The sequence below is a fragment of the Arabidopsis thaliana genome, chromosome 3 (genome assembly GCF_000001735.4).
Source record: "Arabidopsis thaliana chromosome 3, partial sequence".
NCBI classification, from domain to species: Eukaryota; Viridiplantae; Streptophyta; class Magnoliopsida; order Brassicales; family Brassicaceae; genus Arabidopsis; species Arabidopsis thaliana.
The window spans coordinates 15,099,114-15,123,536 of record NC_003074.8 but is presented as its reverse complement, the minus strand read 5'-3'; the positions used below and the strand labels follow the sequence as shown (position 1 = coordinate 15,123,536).

At 40.2% G+C, this 24,423-nt stretch overlaps 6 pseudogenes across 6 annotated transcripts; 3 read left to right on the top strand and 3 right to left on the bottom strand.

The window, feature by feature from the left end:
• Positions 1 to 1,934: 1,934 nt before the first annotated feature.
• AT3G43142 lies at positions 1,935 to 5,090 on the top strand (annotated as a pseudogene; the record flags this gene model as incomplete). The annotated part of the gene is made up of 1 exon: positions 1,935 to 5,090.
• A 2,590-nt stretch (positions 5,091 to 7,680) lies between these two features.
• Positions 7,681 to 10,380, top strand: AT3G43141 (annotated as a pseudogene; the record flags this gene model as incomplete). The annotated part of the gene is made up of 1 exon: positions 7,681 to 10,380.
• Positions 10,381 to 10,691: 311 nt separating this feature from the next.
• Positions 10,692 to 11,106, bottom strand: AT3G43140 (annotated as a pseudogene; the record flags this gene model as incomplete). Its single annotated transcript has 2 exons — positions 10,692 to 10,830; positions 10,946 to 11,106.
• A 177-nt stretch (positions 11,107 to 11,283) lies between these two features.
• On the top strand, positions 11,284 to 12,931 carry AT3G43130 (annotated as a pseudogene; the record flags this gene model as incomplete). The annotated part of the gene is made up of 1 exon: positions 11,284 to 12,931.
• Positions 12,932 to 16,007: 3,076 nt separating this feature from the next.
• On the bottom strand, positions 16,008 to 18,152 carry AT3G43128 (annotated as a pseudogene; the record flags this gene model as incomplete). Its single annotated transcript has 1 exon — positions 16,008 to 18,152.
• A 1,168-nt stretch (positions 18,153 to 19,320) lies between these two features.
• On the bottom strand, positions 19,321 to 23,061 carry AT3G43126 (annotated as a pseudogene; the record flags this gene model as incomplete). The annotated part of the gene is made up of 1 exon: positions 19,321 to 23,061.
• Between the last annotated feature and the right edge of the window lie 1,362 nt (positions 23,062 to 24,423).

Sequence of the window (24,423 nt, the reverse complement as noted above, 5' to 3'; positions counted from 1 at the left end):
TTTCACCATGAGTTCAAACAGCAACAGATCTTCAATGGACACCGATTTCAACCTGGATGAGGCTGAGTCTTGGTCTACTAGGCCTGAGAGAGAGATGGAAGAGTACAGGCAGTTCAATCAACAAACCGCCGAAGCTCTAGCTAGTGATAGATGATATGTCTATAATTTGAATGTTTTTTATGTTCATTCATCATCGTTTTGAGTCTAGTTTCATATCATTCATCACTGTTTTATATCATTTCTCATCACTCTTGCATACTTTGCATGATTATGATAGCTTTGCATACATATTGTATTTCTAAGTTGTTTTCAGGTGATTTAGAGCTGTTGGCGAGCAAATTGGAAGAAGCGAGCCAGAACCAAAAGACATACTCGACCCCCAGGCCGAGTACATCCAGCACAATACTCGACCACCTGGTCGAGTGACATTGGAGCCATTCTTCCCATCTACTCGACCCCGTGGTCGAGTAACCGCAGCTCAGGCCACTAGATGAAACCACTCGACCCCCTGGTCGAGTATCACTTCGTCACACCACCTAACCACACTCGGCTGTTCACTCTACCACACTACTCGACCCCCTGGTCGTGCATCATCACTCAACACCAATACCTCCACTCGACCAAGCACTCGATCACATCTTCAGAATCTACTCAAATCCGCACTCAACCAGACAAGCTGAGCATTAGGAAGAGAAGAGGAGAAGAAGAAGTGTTTGGAAGCGGTCCGGAGCTTCATCCAATCACGAAGCCCATCTCGGTCCATTATCACTCTATGGGCCAGGGCGATTAGGTTCCCGGCCCATCTACTGTCATTTTATTTCGTTTTGTATAAATAGGTGTCTTAGGGTTTTGTCCTGGGACATCTAGTCGACATTGAGTTTTTGCTTTCAGTTTTATTTTCTGTTTTACTCTGGCTGCGCCGCTTTTGTTTCTACAACCTGTAATTCGAGATTTTTCCAAGTTATTCAGATTCCGCATTTGATTTCATCTGTCATATTGTTTCTCTAGTCTTTATCTCTTCACTTATGCAATATACTTGTTTACCTGCATTTATGTCTTTGAGCATGTTGTCTGAGTAGTGACATAGAGTTCTTAAGGATGGGATAGAATGGTTGTGGAATCCTTAGTCTGTAGAATGGTTAAGGTTTAGAATTGATTGAATCCCTTCAGGACTAGTTATGTTTACTGCTTATTTCTTTCTAATCAACTGGAATTCGATCCAAGGCATTCCCGCACCCAGAAGGTGTTTGATGGAATGCTTGATCCACTAGTTCCTGTGATATTCGTCTCTATCCCAAGGGATTGGCCGTTTAGAGCGTTTATTGACTTTATCAGTCTATCCTTATTGCCTACATAGTTAGATTGCGTTAATGAGAATTAGTCTGGGCTAGCTTTGCTTGAGGATTTCTATCACGAGAGTGAATTGATCTGTTGTTGAACATGTTGTCTAGGGATAGCCTGATTGCGCTTGTTAACCATTCGAATAGGCTAGGATACCACTCTATTCGATTATCCCATCCTTAGGAATTTCTCGTCTATCTGATTTCTCTGTTTTATCGTTATCGCTTAATCGTTCTCATTGCTTGTTTCTTAGTTTTTGCAATTACTCGACCAACTTACTGGACCACACCCAGTGTTTGGCAACAGACTGTGCAGTCGAGTACAGTTGTCTCATTACTCGACCTCTTACTCGACCACATCCTGCTTCTGACATCAGCATGTTGTGGTCGAGTGATTTTAGTAATTCTGTTAAAGTTTTTGTTTTCTGCATATTCGCTTGGGACTGTTAGAAACACCAAAACTGTTATTGCTTGGCTTGACTTAGTGACTTCTGATCACATCTCATCTGTTTGCATCATACCTGATTGGAATGACACCTAAAATACTACAACGACAAGATAGTGTTTTAGGATTAATTGATCTTAATAACCTATTATCAAACACGGTCACAAAGAAATCAGAATCTCCTATTCAACGATATCATCGACCGTATTGCTCGCCAACTCAGAACACAGACAGAAACAGATACAATGGCTGCAATTGTAGATGAGCAAGTGCAACCAAACAACATTGGTGCAGGCGATGCACCACGCAACCACAATCAGCGTAATGGCATCGTGCCTCCACCAGTGCAGAACAACAACTTTGAGATCAAGAGCGGTCTCATTGCCATGGTTCAGAGCAACAAGTTTCACGGCCTCCCTATGGAGGATCCACTCGATCACCTAGACGAGTTTGATAGGCTCTGCAGCCTAACAAAGATCAATGGAGTTAGTGAGGATGGCTTCAAGCTTAGATTGTTTCCATTCTCTCTTGGAGACAAAGCCCATTAGTGGGAAAAGTCGCTTCCTCAAGGCTTTATCACCTCCTGGAATGACTCCAAGAAAGCCTTCTTGGCTAAGTTTTTCTCAAACTCCAGGACTGCAAGACTTCGGAATGATATTTCTGGTTTCACACAGAAAAGCACTAAGACTTTCTGTGAAGCATGGTAGCGCTTCAAAGGTTATTACACGCAATTTCCTCATCATGGTTTCTCCAAAGCTTCACTTCTCAGCACTCTCTACATAGGTGTGCTTCCCAAGATCAGGATGCTTCTTGATACCGCTTCTAACGGGAACTTCCTCAACAAAGACGTTCAAGACGAATGGGAGCTGGTAGAGAACTTGGCTCAATTGGATAGTAACTACAATGAAGATTATGATAGAAGCATCTGCTCCAGCTCTGATTTTGATGAGAAGCACCGCCGGGAAATGAAAGTTATGAATGACAAGTTGGACAACCTACTCCTTGTGCAACATAAGCATGTTCATTTTCAGGGAGATGATGAGACGTTCCAAGTCCAGGATGGGGAGACTTGGCAATCAGAAGAGGTCAGCTATGTGCAAAACCAAGGAGGTTACAACAAAGGTTTCAACAACTTCAAGCAGAACCATCCCAATATGTCTTACAGAAGTACAATTGTTGCAAACCCGCAGGACCAAGTCTACCCTTCATAGCAGCAGAATCAATCCAAACCCTTTGTTCCATACAACCAGGGTCTGGGGTATGTTCCTAAGCAGCAGTACTAGGGCAACTATCAGCAGCAACTTCCACCACCTGGGTTTGCACAGCAGCAAAACCAACAACCTTCACCAACTCTAGATTCAGATTTGAAGAATATGTTATACCAGATTCTCCAAGGACAAGCAGCAGGAGCAATGGATCTCGCCAAAAAGATGGCAGAAATCCACAACAAGGTTGATTGCACTTTCAACGATCTGAACATCAAAATTGAGGCACTTACCTCTAAGGTCTGATACATGGAAGGACAAACAGGGTCAACCTCTGCTCCCAAAGTAACATGACTTCCAAGGAAATCAATCCCAAACCCGAAGGAATACGCTACCGCTCACGCTATCACTATATGTCATGATCGAGAGCTACCAACTCGACATGTCTCCAACTCACAGTGATGTTCAGAAAGGGGAGGCTTTTACTCAGATTGCAATTTCAGTTATTGGACTCGACCATTCAGCTTGATCTCGTTTTCAAACTCAGTCTACCCTGGACGAGAAAGCAGCCATCATTGAGAGGATGGTAAAACGATTTAAGCCAGCACCATTACCTTCACGTGCTCTTCCATGGAAATTCAGGAAAGCATGGATAGAAAGATACAGTTCTCTTGCAAAGAAGCAGCTTGATGAGATGGAAGTGGTGATGCCTTTAATACAAGTTCTCAACCTGATCCCGAACCCTCACAAAGATATGAGAAATTCAATTCTGGAAAGGATCAAGATGTATAAGGATTCAGAAGATGAATGTGATGATAATCCGTCTAGAGCCACTGTTAAGAGGAGCGTTCAAGAAAAGCTGGAAGATCCTGGATCTTTCACTCTACCATGTTCTATTGGGCAATTGGCTTTCAGAAATTGTCCATGAGATTTAGGAGCTTCAGTAAGCTTAATGCCACTCTCTGTGGCAAGGAAGCTGGAATTCACTCAGTAGAGGCCTTGCGATCTGACTTTAATCCTTGCTGATAGGTCTTCAAGAAAACCCTTCGACCTCCTGCAAAGTTAGATTGCGTTAATGAGAATTAGTCTGGGCTAGCTTTGCTTGAGGATTTCTATCACGAGAGTGAATTGATCTGTTGTTGAACATGTTGTCTAGGGATAGCCTGATTGCCCTTGTTAACCATTCGAATTGGCTAGGATACCACTCTATTCGATTATCCCATCCTTAGGAATTTCTCGTCTATCTGATTTCTCTGTTTTATCGTTATCGCTTAATCTCTCATTGTCTATTTCTTAGTTTTTGCAATTACTCGACCAACTTATTGGACCACACCCAATGTCTGGCAACAGACTGTGCAGTCGAGTACAGTTGTCTCATTACTCGACCTCTTACTCGACCACATCCTGCTTCTGGCATCAGCCTGTTGTGGTCGAGTGATTTTAGTAATTCTGTTAAAGTTTCTGTTTTTTGCATATTCGCTTAGGACTGTTAGAAATCCCAAAACTGTTATTACTTGGCTTGACTTAGTGACTTCTGATCACATCTCATCTGTTTGCATCACACCTGAATTGATTGACACCTAAAATACTACAACGACAAGATAGTGTTTTAGGATTAATTGATCTTAAAAACCTATTATCAATAGAAGAAGAGCTGAGATTGCAAGAGGTAAGAGAGCCATGGCGGAGGAGAGAAGCCTTGTGGATGAAGACCTTGGTGGGGATGAAGACTATGTCCCTGAATAACTCCAAGGATCACCAAATCCTTGATAAAGAAGACTAAGTTGTCGCCAAATGGTTACTATGAGCTTTTGGTGGTTCACGATATTCAGGGCACTCGATACCCTCACCCCCAAACCATGAAAGAGCTTGGCATAACAGAATATGTCGAGTACCTCTTTGAAAAGAGTGGTCTTTTGGGTCTCATGGCCAACCCTCACTCAGCCTACAATAGTGGTTTCGGGGGCTACCTTGCCATGAGTCGAGAGAAGAAGGGTTGGGGTATATCATCTTCAAAGTCTATGGAAAAGACTATATTTTGGCCATCAAAACTCTTGAGGATATGTTTGGTTTCCTAGAGCACATATGGTTTTTTTATGGACATTGATCTCACTCGCTCTATATGCATGCTTTGGTTTTGAATCCCCACCTTCAAACCTCTCCTTCAAATTAAGATAGTTTGTTTGCTTGAGGGCAAGCAAGAGATAAGTTTGGCGAGTTGATAACACTGTATTTTACTCATTTAAGGCATGTGTTTATCATCATTTAGCTTAGTGATCACTCATTGTTTCATATCATTTTGCATCACAATTAGCTTATTTTGCACACTTAGGCATTTAGGATCATATTGCATGTTTTTGTGTGTTTTAAGGTGCAAAATGAGTATACAGAGCAAATCACTCGACCCTCTACTCTATCAAACCAGGAGGGAAGCAGCAGAGTAATTCACTCGACCAGTTACTCGATCCAGGCAGCTACAGAGGAAGCAACAGACAATACTCGACCCTCTACTCGATGTACTACTCGATCAAGGGCAACCCATTCTACAAGACTTGTTGATCGTTCAAAGCGTCTTCCGATCCTCCTCATTCCCCACTCAATCAGACAACTGAGCATAAGAAGAGGAGAGGAAGAAGCAACTACTCGACCAATTGATCACTCAGAGCTTAGAGGCAAAGGCACAGATTTTGCACCACCCTCTTTAATCGATCCCCAAGATCGAGCATCTATCCAAACCGCCTCAAGTCTCTTGTCACCTAGTGAATCTAGGATTTTCGAGATTTTAGTATAAATAGGTCACTTTGGGTTATTCCAAAGAACCAAGGTTTTATCTCTTAGTTTTTCTTTGTGATTTAGGATCTTGAAACCTTAATTACTCTTAATCTATTTTGTTTTTCCATTTAGTGCTTTGAGCAAAGTTGTTTATCTTGTTTAGATCTATATTTTGATATGTATAGAGTAATTTCTAGGTTTGTGTTCTTGATTATGTTGTTTGAGTAGTGATTAGGGTTCTTGAGGATGGTTTAGATTAGGATAATCTCTAGGTTAGTCAGTGATAACACTGTATTTACTCATTTTAGGCATGTATTTATCATCATTTAGCTTAGTGATCACTCATTTATCATATCATTTTGCATCACATTTAGCTTATTTTGCACACTTAGGCATTTAGGATCATCTTGCATACATATTGCATGTTTTGGTGTGTTTGCAGGTGCTGAAGGAGCTTACAAGGCATCTACTCGACCCCCTACTCTATCAAAACAGGAGGGAAGCAGCAGAGCAATTCACTCGACCCCTTTACACGATCCACGCAGCAGATCAATCTACTTGCCCCTTTTACTCGATCCTTTACTCGACCAGTTACTCGATCGAGGGCAACCTACTCTACAAGACTTGTTGATCGTTCAAAGCGTCTTTGGATCCTTCTCATTCCCCACTCAACCAGACATCTGAGCATACAAATAGGAGAGGAAGAAGCATCTACTCGACCAATTGATCACTCGTAGCATGGAGGCAAATGCGCAGACTTTGCAGCACCCTCTTTACTCGATCCCCAAGATTGAACATCCATCCAAACCGCCTCAAGCCTCTTGTCTTCTAGTGAATCGAGGGTTTTTGAGATTTTAGTATAAATAGGTTCTTTGGGGTTTGTCCAAAGGACCAAGCTTTTATTCTGTAGTTTTTCTTTGTGTTTTAGAATCTTGAAACCTTAACTACTCTTAATCTATTTCGTTTTTTTCATTTAGTTCTTTGAGCAAAGTTGTTTATCTTGTTTAGATCTACATTTTTATATGATTTCTGTAATTTTTTGGGTTTGTGTTCTTAGTTATGTTGCTTGAATAGTGATTAGCGTTCTTGATGATGGATTAGATTAGGGTAATCTCTAGGTTAGTCAGGTGGTTAAGATAAGTTTAGATCCCTTCTAGATTCGTTGGCCCCTATGCGGTGTTTGCTGGCTAATGTGGGAATTCGACCATATGTATCCAGCGTCCAAAAGATGTTCAAATGGATGCCAGATATACGAATTCCAGAGATTTGTAGATTCTAGCCCAAGAGATTGGTTGTTTAGACTGCTTATTGACTTTGGTAGATTGTTGCTTAAATCCTGCTCTGCTATGTTTCAGTAACGAGAGTTGAGATTAGGAAGTGGTAAAGTTATGAGGATCTCTGTCACAAGAGTGGATTGACCCGATTTTGAATCTATCGTCTAGGGTATTTGCCTTTGGCCTGTTAGCCACCTGATGAACTAACATTTTGGTTCTTAAACTTGTCACATGTTGGTTCTACTCGACCCAATGATCGAGTAGGGCTCTTAAGTTCTCATTTTTGTTGTTTGAATCCTGATTTAGGATTGTTACTAGAAACCCACCATCATTATAATCTGGCTTGACGTAGTTGCTTCTGTAAACATCGTGATTGCTAGCAATAACAGTGGACTGGATTGACACCCCCTATAGTTGCATCGACATGTTAGTGTCTAAGGGGAATTGAACTGAACACACCACACTTCAGCATATAAGTAGGCGCAAAAACCTACTTATCTATTTGGCGTCGTTGCCAATTCATTGTTGCATTGTTACATTCAAGATATCAGAAAAATTTAAGATCAAGTTCTTTTATAATACTCAAGTTACTAACTCATCTTTTCGTCTGCTTGTTTTTGTGGTATAGGTACTAATCTTTGTGCATGCAAACTCGGTCTGAAGGTTCTGCAAACCTACTACCTTTCAAAGACAGGATTGACAGAATAGGTCGTGAGTTACAAGAAACCAAAGCAAAGGCAGCCTGTGATCAGCAAAGACCAGCTGCTATAGATCAAGAGGACAAAGGAGTTGAGGATCAAGATCCACCTATAGTTGATCAACCAAGAAACATTGGTGTTGGTGATGCACCTAGGAATCATCACCAAAGACAAGGGATAGTGCCACCACCAGTGCAAAACAACAACTTTGAAATCAAGAGTGGTCTCAAACAACAACTTTGAAATCAAGAGTTTGCCTATGCAAGATCCCCTGGACCATCTTGATAGCTTTGATAGGCTCTGTAACCTTACCAAGATCAATGGTGTCACTGAAGATGGGTTTAAACTCAGACTATTTCCCTTCTCTTAGGGAGACAAGGCACATCACTGGGAGAAGACTCTTCCCCTAGGCTCCATCAACTCATGGGATGATTGTAAAAAAGCTTTTCTTGCCAAGTTCTTCTCTAATGCTCGAACAGCTAGATTGAGGAACGAGATCTCACGCTTTACCCAGAAAAACAATGAAACTTTCTCGGAAGCTTGGGAGAGGTTTAAAAGCTACACCACTCAGTGCCCCCATCACGGTTTTAAGAAAGCTTCATTATTGAGCACACTCTACAGAGGGGCTTTACCAAAAATTAAAATGCAACTCGACACTGCCTCAAATGGAAACTTTCTGAACAAGGATGTAGCAGAAAGATGGGAGTTACTCAAAAATCTAGCACAATATGATGGGTGCTACAATGAAGACTATGATCGCTCAGTGAGAGGAACTGGAGGCACTGAGGATAGACAGAGCAAAGATATCAAGGCCCTGAATGAAATGCTAGACAAACTATTTTTGGCTCAGCAGAAGCAGATACACTACATGACTGATGAAGAGCAATTCCAAATGCAAGAAGGGGAGAATGACCAAACAGAAGAGTCCTGCTATATTCAGAACCAAGGAGGGTTCAACAAGGGCTACAACAACTACAAGCCCAACCCAAACCTCTCCTACATAAGCAATAATGTAGTTAACCCCCAAGATCAAGTGTATCCACCACCAAGGTTATGTCCCTAAACAACAGTTCAATGGAGGATACCAACAGCAGAATCCACCACCAAAGTTCACTCAATAACCACAACAAGCCCCAACAACACAAGATCCTGAAATTAAGAAACTTATTCAATAGATCATTCAGGGACAAGCTACTGGAGCTATGGCTTTTGACAAGAAGATAGCTGAATTACACAACAAGATAGGTTGTTCTTACAACGATCTAAATGTTAAGTTTGAAGCTTTGAATTCCAAAGTCAAGTATGTGGAGAGTCAGTTCGCATCCACCTCTGCTCCGAAGCATCCTCAGCAACTTCCAGAAAAAGCAGTTCAGAATCCTAAGGACTATGCTACTGCTAATGCTATCACCATTCAACAAGTAGAAGAGTCTCCACCAAATCATCAGCTCAACAATACTAAGGACAGTATGGTTCAAGAAGGGGATGATTCAACTCAAATTGTTGCACCTGCCATCCAGCAATTCATCTGTACTATAGAGCACACACCTTTGCTGGATACTCACCATTCAGAAAAAAAATTAAAGTGGAAAAACTCGAGAAGGATCAATATCAAGAGATGATTAGTAGTGTCATCACTCAAGAAATTTAAAAGAAGAAAGTCATCCAAGAAAAGCTAGATGATCCTGATTCATTCACTCTGCCATGCTCCCTAGGACCATTGACATTCAATAGGTGCCTTTGTGATTTGGGAGCATTTGTTAGCCTTATACCTCTCTCTACAGCTAAAAGGCTAGGAGTGATGGAATACAAGTTCTGCAACCTAGCTTTACTCTTAGCTGATGGTTCTGTTGTACATCCTCATGGTCTAATAGAAAATCTGCCTGTCAAGATTGGAAATGTTGAGATACCTACAGACTTTGTAGTGCTGGATATGGATGAAGAAGGAAAGGATCCCCTGATCCTAAGCAGACCATTCTTAGCTTCAGTTGGAGCAGTCATAGATGTCAAGAATGGAAAGATTGATCTAAACTTTGAAAAAGGTATCAATATGAAATTTGACATCAGCAAAGCTTCAGGGAAATCATCAACAACAGGAGGTCAAAATTTTGGGATTCAGGACATGGATGTTGATGCAGAAACAGAACCTGGAAACCCACCAAGATTTAACTATACTTCTCAACTCAGCAAGCTGAAGAGAACTTTTGGCCACCAGAATAAAACCTTAAAAGGGTTAGCTCAGACTGAAGACCCTACAGAAGATGACTAATATGAGATTAAGAAAAAATTTAAATGGCAGAGCAAAGTCATAGAGGGATTGTCTTCAAGAGTGATGAAGCTGAAAGATTAACTTTGGGATTTTGAAAAAAGAGTTAATAAGTATTTAATGGGAATTGATCTAGAGAAGATGGAAACTACACTAGCTATCAAAGAGGACAATGATTTCAGAACAGAATGGTTTGCACCAAAAGATCAGAAAGGAGTTCATTTAGAGGAAAGAAGCTTAGAGAGTAAGTTGTTGAGTGAGGAGGAAATCCCTATTTCTGACTTATTCTCCATGAGTGCCTAAACAGCCCAATAAACCCTCTATTGAAGAAGAACACTTGATTCAACAACTTAAAACAAGCTCACTTGGGAGGCAGTCCCATGTCTATCCATGTATATAACTTTCTATTTTCATTTTTATTTTTGATGTTTTCGTTTATGTGTTTCAGGTTTATTTCATTGATCCTGAGGAAGTCAACGGTCGAGTAAATTTAAATCAAGTCAAGAATCATCTCAACCGTTGATAGAGTAAAACAAAGAGGAGTGTTCTGAGTTGTGCGATTGAATGACCAAATAGAGGAATCATCCCCACCCTTTGATCGAGTAAATTCATGAGGTTTAATCTGGTCCGTTTGATCGAGTGCTTAAGAGTGAAGTACTTTCCACCGTCCGATCGAGTGAAGAAACCAAAGAGACTACCTTGCGGACTCCGACGGCTCGTGACCCGCCTCCATTGAAATCCATGATGTCTCTTTGTCTTCTTGTCCCCTCATAATCACTTTGGTCCCTCCCCCCCCATCGCAATTCCCGAACTCAACAACCTCATATCTCCACCTCCCATACCAAAGCATTCTCAAATTCTTATAACTCTCTCTCTTTCCTTCACTTCCCCTTCTTATCAAAAATATTGCAAAATTCATTTGTTATTTCCATCATTCGATCTCTTAACCTACTGAATTTTGGTTTTGAGTCTCTCCCATTCTTGTTCTCAATGACAAACAAGTGCACGCTCTTGTCAAGGATCCGGAACAGAGCTCTCTCACCATCGAAGAGATATCCAACACCTTCTTTGCATGCAGCAGCTCGAGGACTCTCTGAACCATCATCCATGGGGTCGAGCAGGAGAGAACAAGCAAATTTCGAGATCGATCACAACGAATCAAGCCAAGAGGAGGAAGCGATGCAAGAAGAAGAAACTTTCAACTCTCCTGCCAAAAACACTCGATCCCGAGGAAAGAAGCCCGTGGGAGAAGGCTGAAACTTGTAGATGAAGACTCTGAGGAAGAAATGGTTTCACCTGAGGACGCTGATCAAACGGAGAGAGGAGGGGGTGATGATTTGGAATCAGAAAAGTGCGCCACTCGAAACGAGTACTATAGGTTGCTGAAGCGCAACGCGTTTTTAGGAACTCGATTCCCTCATCCTGAGACCATGGAGAGACTCGGCATCTATGATGATGTAAACTACATGTTTAAGCAGTGCAACCTGAATATTCACATATTTCGACCAATGGAGGGATATGAAGAAGAGACCATCCAGTTTCTTTCATCTGTCGAATTATTCATATATGAAGAGTAAGAGGACGACGGAGTCAGGCCAGACGGAAGTTTGGGATACTTGGAGTTCTGTGTGTATGACCTAGAATATCGGCTTCCAATCAAGCATCTAGAGCTGATGTATGGATTTCCAAGCGAAAAGGACACGAATCATCGTTTTGACAAGAAAGAGCTCCAGTCATTCTGGGCCACGCTTGGGTTTAAACATGGATTTTCCTCCTCTAGAACCAAAAGAAAGGAAATAAGGAGTCTGGTTGTTAAATACTTTCATAGGTCTTTGGCCAGTGCACTATTTGCAAGAGAGGGGAATGGGACCTTTGTCAATGGAGAGCTAGAGTTGATGGAGCCAGCGCTGCAGGAGCTGCTTGGTTTAGCATCAGATGGTACCGTTCTAGCAAGAGATCAGACAGACGCTTCAGTTTCATTCTACCTAATCGAACATCTGCTGAGCTACAAAGGATGGGCTAAGGGACTTAAGAAACCAGGAAGAATGGTTGTGGGAGGAGTTATGACCCCAATTTTGAGAGCATGCAATGTACCTCTGCATTTAAATCCAATTGCTCCGAGATGGATTGATATGCAGCACCTTATCAATTCCAAGAACTTTTGGTCGCAACAGAAGAATGACCTATATAAATATCAGTTCGATCGCCCTGAAGCAGGATAATCTATTTTTCTCCTCCCAAATCCCGCTTCCACTTCGATTAGAGATGGCAGCAACATCGAGTTTTGCCCACCAATAGAGAACCTCTATGGTTCAGGTGATGAAGTTGTGCCAATGGAAGGAGTGAATGATGATGAAACTCCAATTCGACATTCAGATAATGAGGCAGAACCTATGGACGAGTCTTATGCATCACAACAATTTTACTTTGAGAAGTACTCCGCGCCAAGGCAAAGTAAAGACTCAAAGGAAATTTGCAAGCGCCTTGGTTTCCTCCGAATCTAGTGTAAACTTCAAGACAAAGCTTTCGCAGCACTCAACAAGAAGTTTAACACTCTCCAACTCAAGTTCAGCTGTTTTCTTCTACTACGGCGATGCCACAAGACATGCCTTTTAGGAGAAGCGGATCCACTTGACATGAACCTATGCAATATGATCCGCCTTCGCCACCAAGACAGTCTTCATATGAGCCGAGAGAACACCATGCTGCACCTTCACCACCGAGGCAATCAGACTTTGAACCTAGGGAGAAGGAGAGGAGGAGTAAGTTAAAGAAGCGCAGAAAGACAAGGAAATCGGATGCTGGGGCAAGCCACTCGATCAACAACCCGAGCAAAGGGTAGAGCATCCAACCAATCCAAGTCCAGCACAACCCGCTCCCTGGAGCTACATAAAGGAGAGTATGGATGACCTTGTCTTCGCCTACTTCACCTGATCGCTGAGGTAACACCACCACCACCATTGTTTATACCATAGCTTTTTATTTTTCTTTGTGTTTTGTGTTTTAGTCTTGAATTCTTTTTCAGATTTTTATTACACAAGGGACTGTGTAATTTAAGTTTGGGGGGAGGGTTCAAGACATGTTTGACATTTTGTTCTCTTTACTTATTTCAAATTTTGCATCATCTAAGGCATAAAAAACCCATAAAATTTTAAAATTTTTCAGAAAATGACTTCACAAAAACAGAGTGTCATGTAGATTGCATTTTATTTTGGGATTGTATATAGAGTGCTTGCATTTAGGATTGCTCATTTGCATAGGGGATAATGATGATTTCAAACCGTTAAGCATGTTTAGATTCAGCGAAGTAAGTTCAATGCCCAGGTTGTTAGTTCTCTGTTGCATAACTGATTGTTTCTCTAAAGTAAAACTGCACCCTGCTTTGAATTTACAACTTGACTATACTACTTTGATTCGAAACTCGCTAATCTGATGTCATTCTCTATCTATTAGAACCTGAAATAAATTTGCAATTATCATGTATATGCATTGTTTGTGAACTCATGGCTACCATATACATACTTGGATTATCTTATTCACTTCACCACCCTTTGTTAATCCAAGTAGCTGACTCTCACTTTTAGAGTTGTTTCCCATACTCTGCGCCTAACCTTATTTCAAGCGAAAGATCATTTGTGTGTGATTGTGAGGTCTTTTTCCGATTGAGCTTGGTATAACGTGTTAGGTATGAGCCGACAAGAGTAATCTTTCATGTAGACCTACCCACGCTTTTTGGGTTAGGTAGGACTAGGTGGAGACTTGTATTTGGGATTGGGATTGTGTATGGAATTAATGGGAAATATAATGGGAATGAAAAAAAAAGAAAATAAAAGAGAGTAATAGTTTAGAGTTCTTAAGGGGGATACAAAAAAGTGTTAGTCTAGTAAAGGGTTTAGAATTCAAAGAAAGTTAGGCATTGTGATTCAAAAAAAAGGGTAAAACGTCGTATATGCTATAAGTTTAGAAGAAAAGCCTTAAGTTTATCAAAGTTTAAAACCAAACCCGCTAGACTCTTGAATCGTTTTAAAGAAACACCCTTGAGAACTTGAACCAAAAATGAGAAAGAATGGGAATAAGGGTAGAGCTAGGACATCTAAGGGACTGGGATCATCTTCTGAGCTATCGCATTATATATCATAGCTAGATGGGAGTCTGTTCTTGTATGTATCTGTTGGCTTTTACCTTTGGCATTCTGTTAAAGCTCAATCTTTTCTATGAGAGTCCCCTGTTACTCGACCATATCATTAGAGGGACCATTTTTGTCTCTTAGCCTAAGCCCAAAACTAAATGAGTTCATAACCATTGCATTTCCTGATCCACTGTTCGTGCTTAATAAAAGTTAAAAAGAATTGGTTGATGTGAATGCTTGAATAGATTAAGGCAGTTGTTAGGTTGCATTGTGTCGAGTATGGCTAAAATTTTGAAGTAAGGATCTATCACCTTGCAACCTAGAATTAGCTACCTTGGACATTGATCTCACCCGCTCTATATGCATGCTTCGGTTTTTGAATCCCCACCTTCAAACCTCTCCTTCAACTCAAGATTTTTTGTTTGCTTGAGGGCAAGCAAGAAATAAGTTTGGGGGAGTTGATAACACTGTATTTTACTCATTTTAGGCATATATTTATCATCATTTAGCTAAGTGATCACTCATTGTATCATATCATTTTGCATCACATTTAGCTTATTTTGCACACTTACGCATTTAGGATCATCTTGCATACATATTGCATGTTTTGGTGTGTTTTCAGGTGCAGAAGGAGCTTACAAGGAATCTACTCGACCCCCTACTCTATCAAACCAGGAGGGAAACAGCAGAGAAATTCACTCGACCCATTTACTCGATCCAGGCAGCTACAAAGGAAGCCGCAGATCAATCTACTCTCCCCTTTTACTCGATCCTCTACTCGACCAGTTACTCGATCAAGGGCAACCTACTCTACAAGACTTGTTGATCATTCAAAGCGTCTTCAGATCCTCCTCATTCCCCACTTAACCAGACATCTGAGCATACGAATAGGAGCGGAAGAAGCATCTACTCGACCAATTGATCACTCAGAGCATGGAGGAAAAGGCGCAGACTTTGCAGCACCCTCTTTACTAGATCCCCAAGATCGAGCATCAATCCAAACCGCCTCAAGTCTCTTGTCTTCTAGTGAATCTAGGGTTTTTGAGATTTTAGTATAAATAGGTTCTTTGGGATTTGTCCAAAAGACCAAGCTTTTATTTTGTAGTTTTGCTTTGTGTTTTAGAATCTTGAAACCTTAATTACTCTTAATCTATTTCGTTTTTACATTTAGTTCTTTGAGCAAAGATGTTTATCTTGTTTAAATCTACATTTTGATATAATTTCGGTAATTTCTGGGTTTGTGTTAACTACAAAAAAATAGGTCATTTGCGACGGAAGAATCTATAGCGAATCCCTCGGAAAACGAGTATACCGAGGGAATTGCGAGGAAAACCGGTTCCTCGCAAAACGTGCATCGCAAAGTGGAAGCGGTAGTTAATTCCTCGCAAATTTTGCGAGGAACAAAGTATCTTGCGAAACACTCGCACTTTGCGAGAGGAATAATCCGTAATAAATTCGTAGCAGATTAACTATCTCGCTTCTTCCTCGCAAATTTTGCGATGGTTTTGCGAGAGTGCTTGGTTTTTGCAATTCCCTAGCAAAATTTGCGATGGATTTGCGTGGCTCTTTTAGAGTAGTCGCAAGTCCCTACCAATAATTGCGATGGATTTGCAAGATAATTGCGACTATTTTTTGTATATAATGTTTGCTTGAATATTGTTGTATTTAGTGATTACTGTTGTAATTAGCGTTAATTAATGATTTTCTTAATTTAATCTTGTTACTAAACTTTATATTTGAAAAGTCATTTGAAAACTTTAAACTTTAAGATTCAAAGCTGAAATATTAAGATTCAAGCACAAATGTTAAACAGAACAAGTAATTATACAATTACAAACTTCAAAACTGTCTAAGTTTGTAACCAAAGTACAGAAATTTAGAAAGCTTGAGATGGAGAGGATCTAGTGCTTGGGTCAGCTACAACTGCCTCAGCTCCGACTCCGGTCCCAACAGATGTACCAGCTGTGGCATTAGGCTCTTCGGGTCTCAGACTGGAGCTGACCGGTTCAGTCCTTGTAGAGGACCTGGCTCGAAACAGTGCAGCGAATTCTGGATCCTTCTCAGCAAGATAGTCAAAGTAGGCATCAAAGCTTGTGATCTTCTCAGCTTGGTTTGCAATGAGTGCTTCAGCGGCAGCCAGCTTTTGCGAGAGCGCAACCGGATCTTCTCGAGGAAGAACTGGACCAGCATGAGCTGAAGATGTTTCAAGCTGCAATGAACCAGCACCATAAATCCTGCCTTTCTTCTTTGGAGCAACAAAAAAAAACACAACATAGTCAAAGCAGGCTGAAACTCAATGATATAACAACACAACCAAAAACACATACATCATAATAGTTTGAAACACAAAGTCATAACACAACATTGTCAAAGAAGGCTGAAACTCAATGACATTATAACAAAATGCAAGCCACAACATAATCACATCAGTTTGAAACACAAAGTCATAACACAACATAGTCAAAGCAGGCTGAAACTCAATGACATTATGACAAAATGCAAGCCACAACATAATCATATCAGTTTGAAACACAAAGTCATAACACAACATAATCAAAGCAGGCTGAAACTTAATGACATTAGGAAAAAATGCAAGCCACAACATAATCATAGAAGTTTGAAACACAATGTCATAACACAAAGGCCAAGAAGCAAAATAATCAAAGCGCATCCGAAACACAATGTTATGAAAAAATGCAAGCCACAACATAATCAAATCAGTTTGAAACACAATGACTAAGACACAATGGCCAAAATCCATAGTAATCATAAACTGGCTCAACTGAAACTTTATTGAGTTGAAAGAGAAAATTTACCTAGGCATAAATCTTGTTCTTGGCCTGAACAAATAATCCCCCTGAAGCTATGCTCTCCGTAGTGTCTCCTGAACACATCTGCGACTCCTCCTCCTGAATCCTTCCGGACACTTCCTTGTAAATCTCCTCAGACTTTCTATCGATGAAACTACCATCAGATTTTCTATGTGTCTCATCTAAGAGCACAAGAAAATCTGGAGTAGTTTCTCCGGTCAACTCACACTACAACAAAAATAAATAAGGTTAGTTGTTTGATCTGTTCAAGGTAATTGACAAGTAAAATACAAAAGTACTTACACGTTTGCGAGCACGGGCTTTGTAGGAAGTCTGGCCAGAGCGGTGTTTATGTATCCCGAGGCCATCCGGATCATGATACCTCGCATTCCTACTGTTGATACTCTTTAACTCCGACTTAGGATCCTTCCAAAACCTAACACTTCAGGATCAATCCACCGCGGTTTAGCCACATCTCCCTTTTCCTTCCACTTTCCCTTCCACAGACCAACTTGATCAGACATCCTTCCCTTCAGCTTTGTTTCAAACTCAACCCTAACTCTCTTATTTATTGTCCTGTCCCAGTTATACACTTGCTACAAAACAGAAATAAGCCACATCAAAAATAAACAAGAAAAAAGCCTAAGTTACAAAATGAAACACAACTTAAAATACTTACAGCAAAGGTTTCAAACCGGCGATCGATAACTGGTCCTGGTGTCTTTGTCCAATTAGCATGAGGTTCTTTGAAATCTCTTTCAAAGATGCTCCGGACAATGTCTGCAACTGAATAGTCATCGTCGAACCTACAAGCATATATTCAATCAGACAGATACAAGTCATGCAGTAATAACATAGCTTAAACCAAAACTTTCACTTATACTTACCAGAATGTTCCCGACGGACGCTTAGGGTCTAATCTGGGCAAAGACGCACGCCCAGAACTTTCAAGCAACTCTTCTATTGTCATGTTGTTGAGCCTGACAGCTAGAGGATTAGTAGGATTGACAGAAGGTGCAGGCTGCTGATTTTCTGGTTGAGTAGAAGCACCATTTGGAGGAAGGTTCTGACTGGTTGGCGTCTGAGGTGCAGAGGAACGGTGATTTCCTCCAACCGCTGAGGTGTTCCCATCACTTACACTCGTGTGAGGAGACACTGGTTGTTGTTGCTGCTGCTGAGACAGATACCTTGTATACTCGTTTCCCAAGAAGCTCATCTTGCAAATGAAAAGAAAACATTAGTGAAATCCAACACAAAATATAAAACCCTAATATGATCTAATGAAATCCAACAGATCAAAGTCATTAGATGTACAGAAACAAGCGAAACCCTAACTAGATCTAATGAAACCCAACTCAAAATTCGAGACCCTAATTAGAAACACAGATAAAATTGACTTGCATGAAAGTCTAAACGTTTGATGATTCTTTACCTTGCAAATCGATGGGACTCAAGAGGCGGCGAAGAAGATTGGGTTATCGCCGGAGAAGAGGGTGAGACAGCTTAGTAGATCGGGTTATCGCCGGAGAAGAGGGAGAGACGGCTTAGTAGATCGGGTTATTGCCGGAGAAGAAGGAATGAGGCGGCGATTCAGAACATTCAATCTTCACCTTGCATGAAATTCGAGACCCTTATTAGAAACTTAGACAAAAATGATTAAGTACAAGAAAAACCCTAATCATATCTACGGAAATCGACTTGCATGAAACCCTAAACGAAAGAAGATTCTTTACCTTGCATTTTGAGATCGATGGGACTAGAGAGGCGGCGAAGAAGATTGGAGACGGAGAAGAAGGTCGGAGACGGAGATGGAGATGGAGACGAAGATGGAAAAAGAAGGAACTGGAGAAGAAGATCGGAGACGGAGACGGAGACGAACAAGAATGGAACCGGTGCGTTGTTTGGAGACGGAGACGGAGACGAAGAAAGAAGAAGAAGGAAATTAGGGTTTTTGGTCTGGGTCGCGTTGTATATATAAACTTAAAACGACCCGCAAATCCCTCGCAAACTTTGCTACAGTTTTGCGAGGAGCCGACCAAATAACTAATCAAAAGCCGCTAATTTTGCGAGGGAGTTGCTAGGAAGACTCGCAAATCCCTCACAAAGTTGTTTAGGGTTTTCGGCAATTTTGCGAGGAATCTGCGTGCACTCCCAGCAACTCCCTCGCAAATTTATTAAAATTAAGTTTAAAAAATATAATAAGAACACCAACAAATTTCAAAAATTTTAAATAAGAAATCACTAAGTTCTGAATTTATAAAAACTTTAAAATTAAAAAATTGGAAGTATATAAAAAAGATTTTCAGAATTTTTTCGTATATTTGTTATATTTTGTAAAAAGTTGATAATTAAACAATAATAATATTCATTCTGATTCATTTTCTGAATTATTACAATCACTTTCAGACTCAACGTCTTCATCAGATTCGCCGAATTCGTCTGATTGTTCTTCTTCTTCGGAATCGTCATGAGTGATGTCTTCTAATTCTCTGTTTTGTAGGTCAATGTGGATAACATCTTCTGTTGTTATGTTTGGTATGGAAACTTCTCTGATACTTTCTTGTTGCATCACAACATCATCAACTAGACCGACTATACGGTCTCTGGGATTAACTTTAATAACCGATAACCACACTTCACGCCTAGGCCTCTCACGCGGGTGAGATAGAAAGCTTACTTGCCCTGCTTGTGATGCTAGGATAAATGGTTCAAATTTTGAATAAGTCTTGTTTGCATTGACATCGACCACCCCTAAGTTATTTACCCGTACCCCTCGACCGATCACAGGATCATACCAATCACACTTGAAAAGGACGCATTTCAAATTCAAAAGTCCCGAATATTCGACTTCTAGAATTTGTTGTAGAATTCCATAAAACTCAGTTTCACCTTCAACATGGATTCCATAATTCGCAGTTGCCCTTCGACTTCCATATGGATACGTATGGAAAGTATAGCCATGAGTGAAGTACATCGGAGAAGTTGTGATCTTAGATCTTTGTTCTTGAACGAGCTCATGCAACCAAAGTGGTAATGGTTCGTTTCCACATCCGTTTGTAACGTATACAAAGAAAATATTAAGTTTAATTATCATTTTTTATAAGTTGTTAAGTAAACGAATTTTCCAAACATTCTTATACGTGTATAGTGTTTTAACCATCCAACAAAATCACGATCTTTGTAAGTTTCATATTCTTTTTCTTCTAATCCAGGACATGCTTCACAGATTTGTGAATCAAATAACCTACAAATTAATCGGAAATCACTTTAGCTTCCTTAATTAGTATCACAGTCACTATAAAATATAAAAAAATTAAGAATAAAACTGTATGGCTTTATACCTTTCAAATTTTTGAATGTAATCAACATTTCGGAGTATGTAATTGTGAGCTGCTCGAGAAAGCGCATGGTCGTCCCACCAAACTTCTTTCAACTTCCCTGCAAGTCTACCTATTTGGGCAAAGGTATCTGGAACATCAGGAACGTTATATGTAGGTGCAAACCTCCATCGTCATATCGTCGTGGACGAGTCTTTTTGGTTCTAACGCTTGGACTAAAGTAATACGACGTGAAGTGAGACGTTTCCTCGGTTAAACTTCCTGCGACTATCGACCCCTCAACTCTAGGAAGATTTTTTGCCTTTCCTTTAAGAGATTTCATGAATCGCTCAAAAGGATACATCCATCAAAATTGCACTGGTCCACCAAGAGCAGCTTCATGTGTAAGATGAATTGGCAAATGTTCCATCACGTCAAAAAAGGCAGGGGGAAATATTTTTTCCAAGTTATAGAGCAACACTGGAATATTCTTGTCTAATTGTTCTATGGTATCTGTTGTCAATGTTCTTGAACATAGGTTCCTGAAAAATACTCTGTTGCCTATCATGTATTTATTTAATGTAAGTTAATAGTCGTCAAGTAATAATTGAGTAAAAGAATATATATAGTATATATATATATATATTACCTGCAATTGTTTCATGAATATTTGCCGGTAGCAACTCGAATAACACAAATGGCAGTAATCGTTGCATGAATACATGACAATCATGACTTTTCATACCAGAAAACTTTCTTCCTTGCTCTACGCATCTTGAAAAGTTTGACACATAGCCATCTGAAAACTTCACTTCAGCAACAACCAACTCGAACAACGCCTTCTTTGCTTCAGGAGACAAGCGGAATTTTGAAACCGGTAATTTCCCATCTCGTGTAACATGCAACTTAGGTCTGCTGCATATTTCCGCCAAGTCCAACCTTGATTTCAAACTATCTTTTGTTTTGCCGTGCACATTCAAAAGTGTATTCATGAAATTATCAAAAACGTTTTTCTCGATGTGCATCACATCAAGGTTATGCCGCAAGAGGAGATCCTTCCAATATGGGATTTGCTAAAAGATACTTTGTTTGTGCCAATTGTGAGTGCTTCCATATTCATCAGGCATATTCGTTGTAGTATGTTAATTACCCCCCACGTTTGCATATTTCATGAGCACCATAATAATCGATCTGCTCAAACAAATCATTTCCACAAACATAAGATGGCGGAGGAATACGAACTACTTTATTCTTCCTAAACAATTTCTTGTTCCTCCGATACAGATGATGTAGGGGAAGAAACCGACGATAACAATCAAACCAACATGATTTCTGCCTTTCTTTAGCTGAAACGCATCGGTACGACCCATACAGTAGGGACAAGATAATCTTCCATGCGTTGTCCATCCCGATAACATTCAATATGCCGGGAAGTCACTAATCGTCCACATTAGCACTGCCCGCATATTGAAATTTTGTTTGCTCGAGTAATCAAACGTGTGTACACCTTCATACCACAACTTCTTGAGTTCATGAATCAGCGGTTGCAAGAAGACATCAAGCGCTCGTTTCGGATGCTTTGGACCAGGCACTAGAATACTTAAGAATAGAAATTCGCTTTACATACACATATCCGGAGGAAGATTGTATGGCGTCAAGATAACAGGCCAAAGAGAATATTGTCGCCCAGACAAACCAAATGGACTAAATCCATCTGTGTTTAAGCCAAGATACACATTTCTGCACTCGTTAGCAAAGTCAGAATATACCGTTTGAAAGTGTTTCCATGCCTTTGCATCCGATGGGTGCGTTATTTCTCCGTCTGCAGTTGTATGTTGAGCATGCCATCTCATTTTCGTCGTAGTTCTTTCCGATTGATATAAGCGTTTCAATCTATCAGTTATTGACAAGTACCACATCCGTTTATATGGCACTCGCGTCCTTCCGCCAGTAGTCTGATATCTCGGCTTCCCGCAAAATTGACATTCCTGCAGATTTTCATCATCTCCCAAAAAAATCATGCAATAGTCAATGCATACATCAATCGTTTCTGATGGTAACCCAAGACTCGAAACCAACTTCTGTATTTAATAATAACTCTCAGTCGATATATTATCCGGTGGCAAATATTCCTTAATTAATTCTGTCTATGAATCCATGCAATTTTCACTTAAGTTATTATCAGCTTTAATAGTCATCATCCTAGATGCCAAAGATAATCTAGAAAGCCCTTCTCTACATCCCTCGTAGATTGGTTGATTTGCAGCATCTAACATATCATTAAAGTATTGTGCATCTACGTTGGGATCTTCACTAATATTTTCAGGAAATGCAGCAACAGTTTCATGAAATGCATCCGTAACCATATCATAAAATCTATTTTCCTGGTTATGTCCATAAACAAATTGATCAGGTACTTGCTGACCATAATTCGCATCATTATTAAAATTACTAGGTTGCTCGACACCATAATTTGTATTACTAGTTCCTGCGCTATCACTACAACCCTCTCCATGACGTAACCAAACATAGTAGTTTGGCATAAATCCTCTATTATAAAGATGCTTCTTCACTACATTAAATTTCAAATGTTTTCTCATTGATACACTTACGACATGGACAGAATATTGTGCCGTTCTCACGAGCAAATGGTTCGTTTGTCGCTTGATACATGAAACCGCACAGTCCTTCATAATACTCTCTCGTCACCTCACCGGTCGCTTGATCTCTATGATTGTACATCCAACTTCGTAATATGTAAATCTCATACTCTCCACCCCAAGACATTATTATTTTCGTAAATAATATTTTTTTTAGAATAAATATGTTTGTTTGTAAGTAAATGTTGTTGTGATTTGAGTTATGATTTCTTACATGTTACGTTGGTTATTTATAGATGTCCAAAAAAAATTTGCGAGGGAATTGCAAGGCGGATTGCGAGGGATTTGCTAGGAACTGAGCTTTATTGCTAGGAATTTGCGAGGGAAATGCACCAACCAACCAGTTAGGTAAGATTATTTCAAACGTGCTCATTTAACCCGCCAATACCTAGTAGTTCCGTCGCAAATACGTCGCATTTTGTGTGTCTTCTTTGTACCCGTAATTGCCTCGCAATTTTGCGACGACTTTGCGACGAATCCTGCTGTCCACGCAAACTCCTCGCAAACTTCTCGCAATTTTGCAACAGAGTTATCCCTCGCAAAGTTTGCGACGGATTTGCGTGGAAGCTCGTTGATCTCGCAAACATCTCGCAAAGCTGTAGCAATTTGTGAGTCGTATTTGCCATCGCAAATTTCCCTCGCAAATCGCCTGTTTTCTTATAGTGTCTTAGTTATGTTCCTTGAGTAGTGATTAGGGTTCTTGAGGATGGATTAGATTAGGGTAATCTCTAGGTTAATCAGGTGGTTACGATTAGGTTAGATCCCTTCTGGATTCGTTGGCTCCTATGCAGTTTTCGCTGGCTAATATGGGAATTAGACCATAGGTATCCAGCGTCCAAAAGACGTTCAAATGGATGTCTGAGCTACGAATTCCTGAGATTTGTAGATTCTAGCCCAAGAGATTGGTTGTTTAGACTGCTTATTGACTTTGGTAGATTGTTGCTTAAAGCCTGCTCTACTATGTTTCATCAATGATAGTTGAGATTAGGAAGTGGTAGAGTTATGAGGGTCTCTGTCACGATAGTGCATTGACCCAATTTTGAATCTATCGTCTAGGGTATTTGCCTTTCACCTGTTAGCTACCTGATGAACCCTAGAGTTTCCCTTATCAATGAATCCATCCTTAGGACTTCTATTCTTCTTAGATTTATTTGTATTCACCCCATGATTGCACTTTTATTCACCTGTTATTTGTGTCATTTTGCTTAGTTACCTTTTATTGCATTTTGGTTTTTAAATTTGTCACATGTTAGTTCTACTCGACCCAATGATCAAGTAGGGCTCTTAAGTTCCCATTTTTGTTGTTTGAATCCTGATTTAGGATTGTTAATAGAAACCCACCATCATTATAATCTGGCTTGACTTAGTTGCTTCTATACACATCTTAATTGCTAGCAATAACAGTAGACTGGATTGACACCCCTTATAGCTGCATCGACATGTTAGAATTGAACTGAACACACCACACTTCAGCATAGAAGTAGGCATAAAAACCTACTTATCAGTCAGG